Below are 14,718 nucleotides of genomic sequence, written 5' to 3'. Positions count from 1 at the left end.
GATATAACCCATAGTATAAAAAATGTACTCGTTTTTCAACTTGATAAAGCATGAGATTAGTTTCGCTGGACCTCGGGCCGAGGTACGTGACCGGTCACACTATGTCTAGGCGCCTCAAAATAGGCATTTCGCCATTGCCAAAAATTTTCTGGAATAGGAATTCATAGCAGCGGATTTTTTGGCGTAAATTAGCTCTATAATTATGCTTTGAGATAATTTTTTAATGCATAATTTTTCTAAAACGGCTGGTGCCTTCTTGCATTTTTTTTTTAAAATCCGCCCCCTCTCGAGAAGTTCCTAGATCCGCGCCTGATCTCACTTATTTAACCTCACTGATAATTATGGTACGAAGTAATTAACTCTCTTCAGTAGCAACTTTCAAACAGATAAACTTTTTATAGCTTAATTTTTTTGCTCAAATGTTGAAAAAGTAGTGAAAAAGATAACATGTATCTCTGCAACTTTTGAAGTTTATATAATTTGATGATTTCTGCAAAATTAAAGAAAGTTTATCTTTAAATTGTTATGAGGCTCATCATTTTGCTTGAAATCAATTTAAATATTTGTTTCAACTTTTAAAGAAAATGCAGAATATTTAAGGTTGGGTTGGTTTTTTCATTCAGTGAGCTTCCAACTTTTTAACCATTTTTGACCAAAGTTTTCAACAACTTCTTCTTTTATATTTTTATTATTGTTATTTTGTATTGTTTATATAAAACAATTTTTAAATGATTTTATACCAGATATTGTTGTCTGGATTCGAATTTCAAAAAATATTTCGCCTGTGATCTTTTTTCAGAAACTTGCGGGAAATTAAATTTTAGTAGTATCGCCGTTTTGGAATAATTAACGCACAAGAGTTTTCATTCTCATAACACAAACAAGACTGCTCGGATCAGGGCGAAGCCTTAAATGTCCGACTGCTTTTTAAGGTTTATGGAGCAGTAACAAAAATGAAATAAAAAAATGTGAAATTTTTTTTTCTAAAATTTGAATTTTTTCTATGAAAATCCTCCCCCCACAGGCCACATAAAATACAAAAGGATAGATTTCGCTCCTTGTAACAAACCATTTATGGCAAATAAGCTTCTTTTAACCAATTTGGAACGATTTCTAAGACGGATTAACTCTCTGCTCACGCGTTAATAGCGCGAGTTATATCGCGCGTTAATTGTCCCAAATTGCCAAATGGCAATCTTTTATTCTGGCCTTTTTTATAACTTTTTTATAACTTATAAAACAGGAAACAGAATCGGTTTAATTCAAGAGAATCAATAAACGGCGAATTTTAGTAATTTTTATTGCACGGAATTAGCAACAACATTACACGTATCAAGTTAAAAAGTCGGCTTGTTCATGCCCTGATTTGCGTGATTTATGTGTTTTTTCACAATGAGTTCATACTTAGTTCACGCAGTTTAATTAACAGAAACTCAATTGCAAACCAATTTTGAACCGATTAAAATATTAGCATTTTATGTTCTGTCAGGTTCGGCTCAAATAGGATTCTCAAATGAAACGACTTAGGTGAGAATCGAACCCACGCCGAACTCCCCGGAACGCACTATGTATACGCTGAGCTATATAGCTGATATTGATAAGCAACTATACTGGCTTTGTACTATACTTTCATACTTTAATGCTATGTAGCATTAACATCCTCCACCCCCGAAGGAGCGAGAACCGGAACGAGCTTAACGAGCGGCCGAGTGTAGTTTCCGGAAACGGTCCTTAGGTTTGCGGAACGGGCGGTGTTGTCTTTGCCGTAGTTTAGCGACGTTATGCGTGCTAGTGGGTAGTGGCCCCTAGGGCTAGTGGATTCAACTAACCACACCATATCTCCCGTTTTCAAAGAGTATTCGGGAGGAGCATGCCACTTGACTCTTTTATTGATTGTAGGGACGTACTCACTTAACCATCGCTGCCAAATTGCGTTTGCGTACGACTGCGCACGGGCATAGCGCTTAGAGTGAGAATAGTTTTCACTCGACCTTAGAGACGGAAACGTTAGACTGTGCTGACCTAAGAGGAAATGATTCGGCGTCAAAGCCTCAAGACTATCGGGGTCGTCAGAAACGGGAGTGAGTGGACGGGCGTTTAGTGAACCTTCAACTAGGCACATGGTTGTGTTCAAAATCTCGTCAGTCAATTTTCTTGACCCTAAGATTGCATAAAACACACGCTTACAACTGCGCACCATTCGCTCCCATGCTCCACCTTGATGTGGTGCACTTGGCGGATTATACTTCCACTTAATGCCTTTGTGTACGAGCGACAGTGGAGCTTCTGCGTTCCAATTTTTGATGCACAGAAGAAGCTCTTTTTCGGCTCCTACAAAGTTTGTTCTGTTGTCCGACCAAATTATTGAGGGTGTTCCTCGCCTAGAAATAAAGCGCTCGATAGCCATCACACATGAACTTGTGTCCATGGATGGAACCAACTCAATGTGAATTGCGCGAGTCGTTAAGCAAGTAAATAGAAAACCCCAGCGTTTCTCGGAAGATCGACGAATGGTTACATGAAATGGTCCAAAATAATCGACGCCGCAGTTCGAGAACGGTGGCTGGCGGTAACCTAGACGCTCCGCGGGAAGGTCAGACATCATTGGAGTAACGGTTTTCGCTTTTCGCTTTCTACAGCACACGCAATGTGTTTCAATAGCTCTTAGTGCAGATCTTAAGCGTAGTACAACAAATTGCTGATGAATGACGGAACGAAGGTAGTCGACTGACTGATGTTCATGCTTAATGTGATAAAAACGGAGAAACAATCGGATTAGGCGATGGCGGCTATCCAAAATTATTGGATGGCGAGTTTCGAATGCGGTTGCAGAGAGACGTTGGATACGGCCGGTAGATCTAATTAAACCGTTCGGCCCGATAAAAGGCGAATACGATGATATACGGCTCGACGTTTTCACATATTTTCCAGCTGCTAATTGTTTACTTTCAGCTGGGAATGACTCTAACTGCGAAAGTTGCAAAAGTTTTTCCACTGAAATAACAAGTTCTGCTGGATCAATTATGGTCTTATCTGGTGATCTGAAATGTCTATGCTTAGGTGAGAGTCTCAACATATATGCGACCAGTCGCTTTATCTTGGAGAACGAGCTATACTCTTTCCAAGGGAAGGCAAAGTCAGTCGAAACTGCAGTGCACGGAAAATTGGAAGAGACCTCTAAACCCTCGTTTAGATCGTAGACCGGACCATCCAGGCGAATTTTGTCAGTAACTTCCCTATTTGGATTGAAAGGCCAATCAGAAGTTTTCAAAAAGGAAGGGCCGTTTATCCAACTGCTTTGCTTGAGGGAGTCAGCAGTAATACCTCTAGTTCCTGTGTCAGCGGGGTTGTCTCCACTCAAAACATGGAACCATTGGTCAATTGATGTTGACTCCAGAATCTCGGCAACTCGATTGGCTACAAACACGGGCTGTTTGCTTGTCGAGTTCAACCACTGAAGGACTGTTGTGCTGTCAGTCCACATGAACACTTTGGAAATACTCAGTGTCAGAGCTTTCTCGATATCATCCTTCAGGCGACTGGCAAGAAGCGCAGCCTGAAGTTCCAACTTCGGAATTGAAAGCATCTTCATCGGGGCTACCCTTGCTTTACCGAAAACAAACGCTAGTTGACATTTGGAACAGGCGTTTTTTTGAGCTCGAAGGAATGCTACAGAACAGAAAACGTCCAATGAGCTATCACCGAACATGTGCAGCTCAACCTCATCTACTGAGAAGTCAAAATAGCAACGAGGTATTATGAGCTGCCCTAAAACTGGCAAGCCAGAGTGCCATTCAGTGAATCTGCGGCACAACTCAATTGGCAGTGGGTCGTCCCACTGTTGGCCAATCAATCTCAAGATATCTTTCAGTAACAAACGTGCGCGTACGGTATACGGGGCGACAAGACCTATAGGGTCGAACACGGAGGACACAAAACTAAGGACCGATCGCTGCGTAACAGAGTCTTTGAGTTCGCGGTTGACTCCTCTGCTCGCAACCAACGTATCGGTGACGTGGTCCCATTTGAGACCGAGAACATGCGATGCGGTTTCCGGATTAATCGCAGCGGTAATAATTTCCTTACTGTTGTTAGCGCTGGTCTTAGTGGGATTTAGTTTTGAAGACAAATTGGGAACGTTGCTAATAAATTTTGTAAGATTAAACCCACCCAACTTAAGCAGTTCAACTCAACTGCGACTTAACCTTAAAGCAGTTTATGGGTTTTTCACAGACCCAAGGTAGTCATCCATGTAAAAGTTGTTAAGCACGGCGCAAGCGGCATCGGGGTAACGATCTTGGTTATCGACGACTGTTCGGCAAAGAGCATAGTTAGCACATGTCGGAGAATCTTTCGCTCCAAATATATGCCGTGTATATTGAAATACACTCACATCTGATGTGGGGTCCTCCCGCCACAAAAAACTCAAGGAACGTTGATCGCTTTCTAGTAAGCCGACCTGCATAAACATGCCTTCGATATCTGCGGAAATTGCGTATTTGTGCTCTCGGAAGCGCATTAAAACGAATAAAAGGTTCTGAAGCAGATCGGGGCCGACGAGAAGGGAGTTATTCAGTGAATTGCCGTGAAACCTAGAAGCACCGTTTAAAACACGCCGAACTTTGCTGGGTTTGTTCGGTTTTAAAACTGGGTGGTGCGGTACGTACCATTCTCGGTCTGAACGGTTTTTTGAGTCGTGAGGGCTAACCGGGACCACGTAACCCTTCTCGACATCACTTCGGATATCTGATGCGTATTGAGTTTTCAGGTTTAAATCTTTCTCTAGACGCTTTTCAAGAGACTTAAACTGGACTAACGAAGCGTAAAAGTTATCGGGAAGATGAATGTTGTCATCAGCCCAGAGCATTCCGACAATATAACGACTGCCATCATGAATTGTGGTAGAGTCAAGAATTTTTTGTGCACATTTATCAGCTGAGGAACGGGGATCAGCTTGTTTAAACGAGCCATACGACTCTAGCTCGTACAATCTTCACTTGGTCAGCAATTGCTACGTCTTCAACATTGCGCTTGAAAGTGGTGGCTCGAACACCAATTGGTGATGGAAGTGGGCCACTGAGAACCCAGCCAATGGGTATACGGACAGCGACAGGAGTGTTTTGATTCCGTCCTTGGAAGTATTCGAGAGGCTTGATTGCATGAAAGACATCCTGCCCTAATATCATCTCAACGTCGGAATAGTTGTAGACAATAGGTTTAATTGGCTGCAGATGTGCAAACCTGTCTTGGAGAATGGTAACGTCAATGGTTTCGGAACCAACGCTCAAACTGTCTTTCACAAACGGCGTAACCCTAAACGAGTATTTATGGTGGTCGAATTTGGCAAAAACATTCACTTCGACTTGTTGCGTGGGAACGGATTCCGTCGAATTGAAGCCGTTTACTAGAATATCTAGCTGATGGCCAGTTAAATTTAAACGCTGTGCTAGGCCCGCCGAGACTCATGAGTGGGTACAACAGGAATCGCACATTACAAGAGCAGTGGTCACATCTGTGTGTGAACTTATTTCCAATTGAAGCACAGGAAGGAGTCCCGTTAGTTTCTTGTAAGACGACGAACCGGCTACGTTCGATGACGAAGTTTGCGGCTTATTCCGGTTCGGCGGGGCGGTACTGTGGTACTGTTTGAATTCGAATGGCTTGCATTATTGCTATTGTTTAACTCTTTGTTTGCAGACCTTACGCTGAAAACTTTCTCAGCACCATGTAACAAGACATTATGGGTGCTTTCACAACCAGGCTTAGTGCATTTGCGGGCTTTAGGGCATTTTCGGAACATGTGGTCAGGTTGAAAGCAAGCAAAACACAACCTATTTTGTGCGGAGAATTGAGCTCGTTGAGTTGAGTCTTTTCCTTAAACACAGAACAACTCCAGAGTGGGTGTTTACCATTGCACTGGAGGCACGGAGCATAAATTGGTTTTTCAACTTTTGAAGCAGCGGCAAAAACTTTTGTAGGTGGTTTATGGAAACCAGTCTTTGGAGTCTCCTCAGGTCGTGACTTATTCTGACTTACACGCATAAGTTCATGTGCCTCAGCCTTGTCGCGGAGCCAATCATTAAAGTCTAAAACGGTTGGCTGTCTCCAACATTTCTTTACAGAGTGGAGAGACCATGACTCTTTCATATTTGGAGGCAATTTTGAAATAACTTGATTCAAAACGGATGTACTCTTCAAGTCATACTCATATCCTAACGATTTTAAAACTGCGACAAGACTGGATATACAGGAAGCGAAACTGATAATGCTTTCTGAATTGTGCATTTTGAGAGGTGGAAAATTCGAAAGTTTTTCAAGATGAGCTGCCACAATCGTCTGTGGTTGTCCAAATTTCCTCTCTAGAGTTTTCAAAGCGTCCTTGTAGAATACTCCACTGTAAGCGAATTCGGCAATTGCATTCTTTGCTTTGCCTGAAACGAGAGTTTTGAGATATGTCAGTTTGACATCATCACTTAAAACTTTTGCATCGATTGCACTTTTGAACTGACCAAACCATTCAGGCCACTGCAACGGATTCCCGTCGAAAGAAGACAATTTCCATTCAGGCAAGGGACCTTTCAGGCTCAGTGTCAAGATTTCAGCTAGATCTTGATTTGTGATTGGTTTACTGCCCGAGGACGTAAATGGGCCATATTGTTTGTTCTCATTTGTATAAGGCGCCATCAGCGGTTTTGAATAGATTGCGGCGTCTAAACTTTTAGGATCACCGACATAAAAAGTTGTTCCTCCGCTAGAGAACGGTTGAACATTCGATGGCTGTGTGACATAATATGAGTTAGGGGAGATGGTGACTGTTGGAGGATTGAGAGGACCAACGTTAGTTGGTAAAAGCGGTTGGTACACAAAATTTGCGGAATTACTTGGGAAAAAGGTTTGTTGAGCAATGGGCATTGAGCTCGTCGGGATATTAGAATGATGAAAACCACTCTGCATCAAAGGGTTGTAGTTGTATAGCTTGGTCGAAGGTAGCTGTTCCTGTGGCTCATACGTACTGTTTAGCTTTGGTTTTGGCAAGCAGACACTTGCATTTGATGTATGAGGGACGTTAACATTCTGTGAGTTTATACACGTGGTTTCGAAACAATCAGCAAATGGATGTGAGTTATTAATCATTGTCAAATTTCTACTGAAAGGCGGTTCAAAACTTGAAAATGACAAGAACTCGGAAGCTGGTTCCAGATTGACACTTTGGACTGGCGCCACGGGCTGAGCTATTTCCTGAGTTGGGAATTGAGTGTTCACCCAACTTCTTGTCCTGTCTTCCTCCGTTTGGTTCTCCTGAACGGCCATTGCCAATTTCGATCTGCTACGACGAAGTTCACAATTTTCAGAGGCGTCTTCCAGATATTCAGCCTCTTCGATAGTTGCTTCAGCTAGCTTTTGACGGCTTTCCTCTACAACCACATCAAGATCAAGTTGACCCTTCATCGACTGAATCTGGATCTCTTGCTTTTTCAAACGAAGCTTAGCTTCTACTTGGCGTCAACTTCCTCGCGTCTAATTTTTGCAAGGGATGCTTCTCTTCGACGCTCACTCGAAGTCATTGATGTAATCTTAGAACGCTGTGAAAGGGGTTTCTTGGAACGGACGGATTCGCTTGGCGTTGGGGTTCGTGCAGTTGCTACCTGGTCCTCTTGATGTTTAATTTGAAAGTAATTGTTAGTGGTAGATCCTAGGTAAAACTCAAGTTGATTTATTGTTTCAGCAGCGTTGTTGCTGTGCATAGACAAAGATTTAAGCTCATCATTTTTCTCTATAATTTTTTGTAAGCAAATGCTAGATTTTTCTATGTACGTTTCAATTTTAGCTGGTCTATCATTCGCACTTATATATTCCGTAATTTTGGCATGGTAATCGAAAAGATTTGTTTCTAACTCTTTCCTGGCAAGATAAATTTTGTTTAGCTTCTGGCCGAGATCAAGCTCCATTTTGAAATATTTGTTTCTAAATAAAAAGCAAAAAAAAAATAGTGTCGGTTGACGGAATCAAACTAGAGTCAATTCAAGTAGCCGCGTCCTATACCGAACGAGAGGATCCTCCCAAGACCCCTACGGTTCTCGTTGCCTACGGAACAGAAGGACAACAAACTACAAGATTGAAAATAAAGATGAATTTAACTAATCAAAAAAAAAATCAAGGTTTATAATGCCTAACAAATGTTAAATATTCTTCGACTGTTGTCATTTGTGAAATCTTTTGCTTATCTGCTTTTCTTTTCCTTGAACTTGGTCGACGACTTTTAACTTTATTGATAAATTCGGACAGATTGGGGAAATAACGTCGAATGATTCTCAAATTTTTTATTTCTAAAAACGCCGGAGGATGAATTAATTTAAGCTTACGAATTAATTCTTTATTGCTAGCTTTTCTTTTTGATATTAAATGTTTGGTCACATTAATTGTTAATATTCCTGTTTCAACCAAACGTCCGTAAATATTAGGGGTATTTTGACGGTGTACGTAAATAATGGCTGATATTTTGTTTTTATACTCTTCTAAAATTTTAATCAGACTTTCTGGTGTAAGTGGGTTATCGTTGTTTGATCTATGGTTGCTCAATGAATTATTTATAACATAGTGCCAAATTATAAAGTTTTTCTCTATCATACATTTTGGGGAATTGCTTAAAAGATATTGTACAGTCTTTCGCCGGTTATTTGCATTCAAATTAAAGCTTAAACCTGGAACTGCTTTAAAAGTGTCGTCGAGGCGTTTTTGTAGAGTTAATGGTAATGTATTTACGGAGTGATGGAGAGAACTCGCAGCAATGATGAACACCATTGAGATTGATAAGTGATACGGTTGTTTTAATGGCAATCAATTTAAGGAGTCTGTTGATGTAAAGTCGTCACATAGAAGAAAAAAAAAATTATCACGATTAGAACTTTCAGAACCTTTAGCTGAGGGCTTTGTAAGGTTTTCGAAGCAGTACTATTTAAGTTAACGCGTACAGTTAATCGGTTAAACTCAACGACTTTACGGCGAAACGGTAGTAGTAACGGTCGCGGCGGTATGCGGCCGAAAACGGGGCGAGCCGAGCAAATTTTTAAAGTTTATCCAACCACTGGAGGAAACCGAGGTAAGGATTCACTCAAAAAAATTGCTCGACACGATTGACGGTTAAAACGGTTGAACGGGCGAGACGAAAACGGTGTTTTCCAATTTTGCTCTAAATTCGGGCAAAAAAAAATTTTTTTTTTTTTTTGAAAATTTTTATTTATTTTTTTTTGCGAAAATTTTTTGGAAAATTTTCTGAATTTTTTTTTTCACAAAATTTTTTGGGTTCAAGATTATCCTGGGGTAATAGGGTACTGGGTATGAACTAGGATTAGGTATCTAGTACGGTCTTAATCGGTTTGCAATTAACAACATCGTATGTAATTTTATAGCACTGATAATCAAAAAAGTAGCACTTTTTTTTGGTTAAAAAACTAGCACAAATTAGAGTCTAAAAGTTAGTTGAATAACAGGTTCGATCTTACAAGTTTTTTGTAGGTAGTTCACGGGGCCTGAGTCCAAAAGTACACGAAGATTCCACAAAAAAAACACTTTCCGCCTTGTGTGATGTCGGCCTTCTGGCTTGTCGGCTTTGAGTTTGCAGTGTCGACTTTGAAGCGGAAGTTGTCTCCTAGGTCTCCCGAGTAGCGTGTACAGAGTGTGTGACGTGAATAGTGTGAGTAGTCAGTCATCTGGGAGTGCCTTGAACAACATTCTCTTCAAAGACTTCTCCAAGGACAATGAACCAACCAAGCTGCTTTTAGAGGCAGATTTGCAAATCACGCCATGCAAAGATCTATCTAAAGGTGGTCCAATCGGTTGCAAAGAACAGGTTGAAGTTGACGTTAGCTATTCGGTCTCGGACAGCCCCGAAGGACAGAAGCAGAATCTAGTTGTCAAGTCGGATTTAAACGTAATCAATATCGAAATTCCACCCGGTGTGACCGAATATACGATTAGGTTAATAGACGAAGGTGTTTGTGCCAAACTCCTGTCTTTCAAAGTTGCCTGTTTTGTATGTGAGTCGCAAGTTGATAACTTGGTTCAATTCAAAGAACGAGTCGCGGCACCAAAATATTCTGGCCTTTTTTATATCTTTTTTATAACTTATAAAAACAGGAAACAGAATCGGTTTAATTCAAGAGAATCAATAAACGGCGAATTTTAGTAATTTTTATTGCACGGAATTAGCAACAATATTACACGTATCAAGTTAAAAAGTGGGCTTGTTCATGCCCTGATTTGCGTGATTTATGTGTTTTTTCACAATGAGTTCATACTTAGTTCACGCAGTTTAATTAACAGAAACAATTGCAAACCAATTTTGAACCGGTTAAAATATTAGCATTTTATGTTCTGTCAGGTTCTGCTCAAATAGGATTCTCAAATGAAACGACTTAGGTGAGAATCAAACCCACGCCGAACTCCCCGGAACGCACTATGTATACGCTGAGCTATATAGCTGATATTGGTAAGCAACTATACTGGCTTTATACTATACTTCCATACTTTAATGCTATGTAGCATTAACAATCTTTAAACCCCCGTAACTTAACGAAAAATGATCACAAGTAAAATATGTTTTCAAATTTGAGCTCAGGACATCAATACCTTTCGAATGATATTTAAAAATTCCGTCAACAATGGCTAGTTAAAAAAAACGAAATACATCTGAAGAAAAAAAACCCACACATAGCATAAATATTCCGTTACTTTCGTTTCGAAAGTCGGAAAAATAAGCGGTGGATTATTGCGTATAAACTTGAATTGAGATCAGGAATTTAGTCTTGTTAAAACAATAGAAGACGCTATATAAATCTCTCTAATTTATATAGCATATGGGTTGAAAAAAAAATTGAAAACAAGGCTGCTGGTATGCGTACGAAGCCCTGAGTGATGTTACGAATAAATTTCAAGTTCTATGGAGTAATCTTTGCTTCAAAACAAACAGTTAAAACTAAAATCAACAAGACTGCTCGGATCAAGGCGAAGCCCTGAATGTTCCGACTGCCTTTTAAGGTTTATGGAGCAGTATTCACATTAAAAAATTCAAGGAAATAAAACAAAATGAAAAAACATTTTTTCTAAAATTTGAATTAAAAAAAAATCATCCCCCCACACAATATAAAGTACAAAAGGATAGATTTAGTTCCTTGAAACAAACCAATTATGGCAAACAAGCTTCTTTCAACCAATTTGGAACGATTTCTAAGACGGATTAAATCTCCGCTTACGCGTTAATATCTCGAGTATATCGCGCGTTAATTGTGTCATATTGGTCAAAATGGCCAAAATGGCAACCTTTAAACCCTCATAATTTTACAAAAAATGATCACAGGTGAAATATCTTTTCAAATTTAAGCTCAGGACAACAATACCTTTTGAATGATATAAAAAAATTCCGTCAAAAATGGCTAGTTAAAAAGTCGAAATTTGTCTGAAGAAAAAAAAACTCACCCCGAGCACAAATAATCCGTTACTTTCGTATCAAAAGTCGGAACAAAAAGCAAGAAAGCGTTATCTAAGTACAAAGTAATATAGTTCGATTGTAGTAAAGTAAAAAATGGGGCTCTTTTTCCTTTTCCCCCCACCTCAATCAAAAATGAATTTTATGGTCTAACGAGTGGTTTTACAAGAATAATTATGAAGACCAAATATGTTTTTCATAGCCTAATTAGTCCGCATGTCAATTTTCATGACAATCGGACAAAGTGAACAGTAGCTCTAAATATAAAATTTTGCAGGTGGGGGGGGGTAAAAATGGTCCAAATAACATGCCTTTTGTTTTTTTTGGAACACTTTCAAGGAGGTTTCACAACTCCGCTGAGTCAATGTCCCCAAATTGGCGCGTCAATTGCTCCAAATGGCCAAATGGCAATCCTTCAACCCCTCATAACTTTACAAATAATATGTTAGATGAAAAATGATATTAGATGACCTCTTGTTAACTTATGACAGACAGCAATACTAGCCAATGATATCTTAAAAAAAAGTCGCAAAAGGTTGATCAGATGCATTTTGGGGTTAGGTTGATCAGATGCATTTTGTTAACAGAGCCGAAAAAGATTCCCCCACTATAAACCCAAAGCTGCCCCCCCCCCCCCCCCCCCGACCGCCACTATGCCCCCACGTCCCTCACTATGCCTCATATCCCAACTTCCCCATCTGTGCCTCCTGTCCCAACGTCCCCCATTTTGCACCCGTTCGCTTTTTACACATCACCCACCCGCGTTTACCCCAATTCCCTACAAACACCTTCATCAAACACCCCCACCCCAAAGACTACCAACACCTCCAACCCATCGCCCACCAGAATAGGTAATTTTCTGGCCAGGGTTTAATGTGGGGGGTGGTTCTGGTTGTGATATTGTAAGGTTAGCAAAAACAAACTGATTTAAAAAAATACATAAGTAACTTACTATAAAACGCGATTGAAAGATAAGAAAAAGTTTAAATTTAGCAAGACCACAAAACAACTAACTAAACCTAAACTGTTTTAAGAATTGAAAATTGAGCACGCAACGATAAAAATTTTTTTATTATTCATTATAATTGCTTATGATAAATTATGTTTTGCTTGATTAAAACTTTTTGAAATATAGCTGAAAGTAATCGATTATGATCGATTAAAACTGGATTTTGTTGTCTCAAAACTATTAACAATAATATGAATTTGTAATCAATTATAATCGATTGTTCTCAAAGTTGACACGTTATGTTGCACTTTGGAACTTCAAAAATCATTTTAAATAGGCTTTTGTAAATTGATCTCCAGGAAAAAACCAACGGGGGGGGGCTATGACCTCTTGTTACTAATTAGCTAGAAGCTTCATCACTGCTTTAAGCTCCTCGAGGGCTTTTAGTTCACATTACCCTCTGTTAATCTTCTTGTCATCGTGTTATTTCATCCCCCTCACGACTAGTCAGAGAAAAGAAAAAAGAACAGAACGCCTTAAGCTACCAGATGCAAGTCGTTTTAATCGTATTGAGTTTTTTGGAGTTCGGATAAAAAAATTCCCGGCTCATTTTTATTAGAGCTCGAAATTGATGTTTTGTGAGGTTGGGAGAGGGGATGGTCATTTACGAAGCAGTGAAGATGCTACAAAAGGCGCACAACAAAAAGTTCGAGAAAAATATATTAAGCTTTTGCTGTTGCTTCAGATATTTATGGAACATTTTTTTCTCATTTTGTAAGTCTGTCATTTCTAATATTTTAGCTCTGCTGAAACCCAATATTGCTCTATTTGCAATTTTCATCTCAAAATTTGTTATAGTTAGCTTTAAAGGCAGCCCTTCAAGGCCTGGCTGTAGAAAGACTTTCAGGTCGGTAGTCCACCCGAAAACGAATTTAGTACAAAAACACCAGAAGGCAAACTTTTAGAAAAACTTTGAACACCAGAACTGAAGAAAAGGTTCAAATCGCCCGTATCCCCAATTCAAAATCCAAACTTGAAGTGCTCGTAAAATTCATGAGCGTTAAAATTTCAGCATCATGCCGAGTCATGTTTTTGGCTCTTTTCCAGTTCCCTCTTTTGATTTTTTCCAAAATTCAAAATTTTAAGTTTATATTGAAATGGCTTTTCATGTTATAAACTGCAATTAAACATATCTGCGTGAATAGATGAACAAGTTTTTACAATATTTCTTACATGAAAAATGCAATCTGAACAATTTTTGAATTTTTTTGGTAATTTTACGTGGGTGATTGAAAACTGGAAAAGAGCCATTTATTCTCACTGCATAGAGCAAAGTTAAACTGACAAAACAGACAATCAAGGACACCAATGACACCAAAGGGAGCTGTTACTTTTTCCCGGGGGATTTCACATTAAAACAAAGAATAATCTTCTGATTGATTTTTTTAGTATGCAAAATTTTACACAAAACTGAGGAAACTGTCATAAATGGCGTGGCGTCGATAAAAAAATTTTTCAAAAAGGATAAGCGGTTGCTGCGCAATAAGCACAGAATGTTCTGAGCAAATTCTGACGAAAATATCAAAAACTTTTTTTCAATCTTGTGTTGTTTTTTTTGTGCGTGGTTTGATGAAAATTCTTCACAAGCTTTTACACTCGACCCATCCCAATTATCATTTGTGGCACCTGATCTGAAAAGAATCTAAATTATATATTCATACTAAAACAGGCATAAAAATGAACAGTTTGTTCCATAAAGGATAAGAAAAAAAAAGGTTGTTTTTTAATACTTCTGCAAATTTTCCCAATTTTTCAGCAGATTTTGAAAAACATTTTTACTGGATTTAAAAAAGCGTTTTCAGTTCTGAAAATTAAAATTTCATGGTTCTTGTATAATAAGCCTGCGTGGTCGCTTTTTTGCTCGAAATGAGACAAAATACAAAAACTTCAAACCAGTTTTTATCGACATTCAGACGAAAACTTTGTTGAAAATGTAAGGATCTCTCGAAATCCGGCTGAAAGGGCTTCCATATAATATAACACTCAACCAATCCCAAATGTCATTCGTGGTTCTTGATTTTGTGTGGAAAACAAAATCTAAATTTAAACTGAAATCAAAAGTTCCTCCCCTTTTTCAATGGTCGGATTAAAAAAACTAAAAACGTTCGAATAAAAAATCCTCCCCTTTTTCATTGGCCAAAACCATAACACAAATAAAGCGCTATAAAAGCGAGCTCATTTGCCCGATATAAAAAAACTGTTGTTCTAAACCGAGAGAGCACTT

The 14,718-nt window shown here is 39.1% G+C and overlaps 1 protein-coding gene across 1 annotated transcript in view; it reads right to left on the bottom strand.

Moving 5' to 3' along the window:
- Positions 1-14,718, bottom strand: part of LOC134846300 (gamma-aminobutyric acid receptor subunit beta-3-like) — a 159,622-nt gene that overhangs the window by 93,075 nt on the left and 51,829 nt on the right. The window lies entirely within an intron of this gene.

The sequence above is a fragment of the Symsagittifera roscoffensis genome, chromosome 5, assembly GCF_963678635.1.
Source record: "Symsagittifera roscoffensis chromosome 5, txSymRosc1.1, whole genome shotgun sequence".
In the NCBI taxonomy this organism is placed as follows: domain Eukaryota; kingdom Metazoa; phylum Xenacoelomorpha; order Acoela; family Convolutidae; genus Symsagittifera; species Symsagittifera roscoffensis.
Note: the sequence above shows the minus strand (reverse complement) of the source record. Positions and strands in the feature narration are given on the sequence as shown.